The 5,371-nt window shown below is 42.6% G+C and overlaps 1 pseudogene; it reads left to right on the forward strand.

Moving 5' to 3' along the window:
• Positions 1-3,868: 3,868 nt before the first annotated feature.
• LOC144108654 (uncharacterized) lies at positions 3,869-5,205 on the forward strand (annotated as a pseudogene).
• Positions 5,206-5,371: the final 166 nt, after the last annotated feature.

The raw sequence follows: 5,371 nt of genomic DNA on the forward strand, positions 1-5,371 counted from the left end.
CCATCGCCGTCACGAAGAGAGAGCGGCGCCTCCCTGATTTTGAGAAAAAAACAATAAAACTTCATAGGCAAAGAGAATGCGTTCTGGTCTGGAACAACTTCGTCTTTTTAGTCTGGTGCAAGGTTGTTCTAAACAATGGTACCTCGATGGCACTCCCCAACCCTTCTTCCAGTTAAGCTATACATTATCGTCCTTAAATGCAACGTGTATTGATCTCGGATATTTCAACTTACCTAGCATAGACTGGCTCTGTCTTCGGCTGAAATTACACACTTGTTCGCCTGCTTACGGTGTCTTTCGTGAAATAAACAACGCGCATTCACTGTTTCAATTTGCAGAAGGTCCTACGAGAACAACCTCCACTAGCACAACTCTGTTCCATTAATGTGTTGCTCCGATCGCATGCTTATTTCTTTGGTCGATTTAATACCCGGAAATATGTGACCATGAAATTGTTGTTGCAAGCCTTCCTTGCTTTGCAAGCCGATCCCGCAGTCCGCCACCGCGATTGGTATTCCAATATGACCGAGCAGATTACGCTTCACTATCTAGAGAATTAGACGCATTCCTGTCCGATTTAGAGAACGCACGTCTTCCCTTGATGTAAACTCTGCATGGTATCTACTGAAAACCAAACTTCTATCGCTAACAAAGTGATTTGTTCCCTTCTATGTTGTCTTCCAAACGCGGTACTGATAAGCCTTGAATGAACAGGAATGTTCAGGCAGTGGTAAACAGGAAAGACCGCTTATACCGCCTGTACTGCAAATCGCCGAAACCTGAGCTGCGTAGAAAAACGAAAAAACTCAACAAAGAGATAGCAAAAGAAATGCGCGAGGCAGAAAGTGCGTATCTGGGCGTTCTGGGTGAAAAATTAAAAACCAATCCGAAAGAAGTTTGAAGTACGTCAGAAGCAAGCGAGGAGCAAAGGATGCTATTCCGGATGTTACAGATGACAATAATTATGCCAAAGACCTGAAAGGAAAACCTGAACAATTTAATAGCTATTTCAAATCTTTGTACTCAACAGTCCGATCCCCAAGCTAGTGACATATGAACTCGGAAGAATTTTCCACAAATGAACAAAATATCCTTTTCAGAACAGACCAAAACAACAATTCTGCAAAAAGTGAACGAGAACTCTGCACCCGGTAACGATCATATTTCAAATTATGTAATAAAAAACTGCCGCGTCAATTGCCCCATTCCTAATGACCCTTTTGGAAATCTTTCCATCTTAGATCATGACCATATGATTGGAAAACTGCACATCTGGTTCCTGTTTTCAAAAGTGGGGAAAAATTAAAGTTCAGAAACTATAGACCAATATCCCCCACCAGTGTTTCACGCAAAGCATTAGAACACATTATTACTCCAACTTGACGGCTCATCTCCAAGAAAACAATTATTTCTGCCCAAAACAGCATGGTTTGAGAAGAGGTTTTTCCTGCGACACACAATTAATTCAGTTTTCTCATGGCATAGCTCTATCAATTAATAATAGCAAGCAGGTTGATTGTTGCTTTTTAGATTTCAAGAAAGCGTTTGGCTCTGTAGCACATAATTTGTTAATGGTAAAACTGCGCTGAATCTTCCCAGTGTTCTTTTACGTTAGATTAAGGCCTAAATAGGTGACAGAAAACTGTGTGTAGTGCTTAAAGAAAGGAGTTCATCGCATAAAGAGGTCCTCTCAGGTGTCCCCCAGGGATCTGTCCTGGGACCTTTTCTTTTTTGATATTTATTAATGATATATGCGAACAGGCATCGTGTCGTATGAGATTGTATGCTGATTATTGTTCTCTTTAGTGTGAAATTAATGGCTCACATGACAGTGCACATTTACAAAGTGACCTGAACTCCATTACTCTAGTGTAAAATGTGGAATATGACACTGAATTTTACCTAATGGAAAGGTGTCCAGTTTACTAACAAACGTCATGTTCTGCGTAGTACATATTCTTTTGAAGGTGAAAATCTGTAGATTGAATCAAGTTATAAGTACTTGGGTGCTTTCTTTAAAATTGACTTCTTCGGCAATGAACATATAGACTACATTGCAGCTAAGGCTGGTCCTGTCCTTAACTTCTTAAAACGGAATTTCAAACAAGCCCCTGCTAGAATAAAAGAAACACTTTACTTTTCAAACGGGCGCACAATATTGGAATACGGATGCTTCGCGTGGGTTCCTGCCACAAAAATATGTACTGCCGAATTAGACCGCATACAAAAGCGTGCAGCCGGGTTTCCCTCCTCAAATTATATTTTCACCCAAAGCTTATCTGACATACTAATCAATCTCGGCTGGCCCCTTCTGCAAGAAAGAAAATACATCCGCCTAAAGTTATTCTATAAAATTTGTTTAAGGGCAACGGGCATAAGGAAAGAAACATATATACTTCATCCTACCTACAGATCCGCCAGAATAGATCACTCATTAAAAGTTCATGAATGCAAGTGTCGATCAGCATATTCAAATGTGCTTTCTTCCAAAAACAGTTCATGATTCGAATGCTTTGCCGGAGCATATTGTATCAGCGCCGTCCTTTGGTTTGACGGTGCTCTTGCCGAATTTTTGTTTACTTAGTGTGTAAAATTTACTTCGTGGGTTTTGTATACACAAGTGTAGTTTTTGTATCCAGTGATTGTATATACGTTGCTTGAGCATTTTTTTTGTTTGAATACGTTGTGTATCTTGCTTTATCAGTGGAACATAGGTTTACATTTTTTTTACTGAATTGTGCTACTTGTACCATTTTTCTAGGTCTTTCCGGTTACAATAATGCCCGTTTCAGGGTGCTGTTGGTATCTGAAAAATAAATAAATATATAAACACATGAAGAGCTCATTGCTTCAACGTTTAAGGACTAGAGCGCTCCAAAAGACGTCAACGTGAAACTCCACCGCGTACTGTGCTTTAATTGAGCACAATGACAACCATGACGTTGCGCACATTTGGTGTGATATCGATGCTGCCTCACCACGCTGCAAGAAACCGCATACATCATCATTCGACGGTTGATAAAACTTCTGGCACTATTTGGAAAGTTTGCATGAATGCACTCCTTATTGCTTGCGAATTCGTTGATGTTTTGCGTTTCCTGAAAGTATCCGCGTCCTGTGAGTTATTTTAGCATAAATCTTTGCTGCAATTTTTGTTTTATGCAACCAGCAATCTGGCGGGCTTGAACCATGGCACAAAATATTGCTCACAGAGCAAGCGCGAAAAAAAAGCTTATTCTCCCTAACGGCACACATTCTATCAACTTTATTTGCAGAAGTGTTATGCTTTCCTGGCTGCTGAGAGAAAAGTTACGTTATGGGCTCATCGGCGACAATGACCAGCACGAAAGGGCGCTGAACACTACCAGAAAAGACCACAGCTCCTGTAATCTCTGATGAAACAGAATTCATTTCAGCGGCAGCCACTTCCAGTGAGAGAAGATCTGTTCAGCTGCCGGTCCTGCGCCAACGTTTCATCGAAATTTGCCGATGTTACTAGACACAGACAACTTGAGAAAGCACGAAATGCTTGTGAATGCCGTAGGGATCCATGGCTATTTGCGAAGTGTGACGGTGAGCGTGATATGCTGTGTTCCACAGGACTACAGTGCGAATCTCTTCCATGCCCTTCTACTACTCCAGACCCTAACACATTAACTCGACACGAGCCTACGCACACTGGAGAAAGCCCCTTCAGTCGCGATTGTCCTGTTACAGCTGCAGACTAGAGAAACGTCACTCCACAGGATAGTACGCACATTGACGAGAAACCCTTAGAGTGCGGTACGCAATCTCTTGCAACTGCAGACTCTTCAGCCTTAACTCCGCACATCCTTGCCCACACTAAGCAAAAGCCTTCAAATGCGATATGTGCCCTTTTGCCGCTGCACATTCTTCTAACTTAATCCGGCACAAACGTACACGCACTGGAGAAAGACCCTTCAAGTGCGATATACACCCATTTACAACTGCACTGTCTTCGACCTTAATTCGGCACAAACGTACGCACACCTGCGAAAAACCGTTCAAGTGTGATATCTGTCCTTTTACCACTGCATACTCTTCACCCTTAATTGGGCACAAACGTGCGCGCAGTGGCGAAAAACCGTTCAAGTGTGATATCTGCCCTTTTACCACTGCATACTCGTCACCCTTAATTGGGCACAAACGTGCGCACAGTGGCGAAAAACGGTTCAAGTGTGATATCTGTCCTTTTACCACTGCATACTCTTCACCCTTAATTGGGCACAAACGTGCGCACAGTGGCGAAATACCGTTCAAGTGTGATACCTGTCCTTTTACCACTGCATACTCTTCAACCTTAATTGGGCACAAACGTGCGCACAGTGGCGAAAAACCGTTCAAATGTGATATCTGTCCTTTTACCACTGCATACTCTTCACCCTTAATTGGGCACAAACGTGCGCGTAGTGGCGAAAAATCGTTCAAGTGTGATATCTGTCCTTTTACCACTGCATACTCTTCACCCTTAATTGGGCACAAACGTGCGCACAGTGGCGAAAAACCGTTAAAGTGTGATATCTGTCCTTTTACCACTGCGTACTCTTCACCCTTAATTCGGCACAAACGTGCGCACAGTGGCGAAAAACCGTTCAAGTGTGATATCTGTCCTTTGACCACTGCATACTCTTCACCCTTAATTCGGCACAAACGTACGCACACTGGCGAAAAACCGTGCAAGTGTGATATCTGTCCTTTTACCACTGCATACTCTTCACCCTTAATTGGGCACAAACGTGCGCACAGTGGCGAAAAACCGTTCAAGTGTGATATCTGTCCTTTTACCACTGCATACTCTTCAACCTTAATTGGGCACAAACGTGCGCACAGTGGCGAAAAACCTTTTAAGTGCTATATATGCCCTTTTACCACTGCATACTCTTCAACCTTAATTGGGCACAAACGTACGCACAGTGGCGAAAAACCGTTCAAGTGTAATATCTGTCCTTTTACCACTGCATACTCTTCAACCTTAATTGGGCACAAACGTGCGCAGAATGGCTAGAAACCGTTTAAGTGCGATATATGCCCTTTTACCACTACATACTCTTCAACTTTAATTGGGCACAAACGTACACACAGTGGCGAAAAACCGTTCAAGTGTGATATCTGTCGTTTTACCACTGCATACTCTTCAACCTTAATTGGGCACAAACGTGCGCAGAGTGGCGAAAAACCGTTTAAGTGCGATATATGCCCTTTTACCCCTACATATTCTTTAACTTTAATTGGGCACAAACGTACGCACAGCGGCGAAAAACCGTTCAAGTGTGATATCTGTCCTTTTACCACTGCATACTCTTCAACCTTAATTGGGCACAAACGTGCGCAGAGTGGCTAAAAACCGTTT

This window comes from Amblyomma americanum, chromosome 10, assembly GCF_052857255.1.
Source record: "Amblyomma americanum isolate KBUSLIRL-KWMA chromosome 10, ASM5285725v1, whole genome shotgun sequence".
Taxonomy (NCBI): domain Eukaryota; kingdom Metazoa; phylum Arthropoda; class Arachnida; order Ixodida; family Ixodidae; genus Amblyomma; species Amblyomma americanum.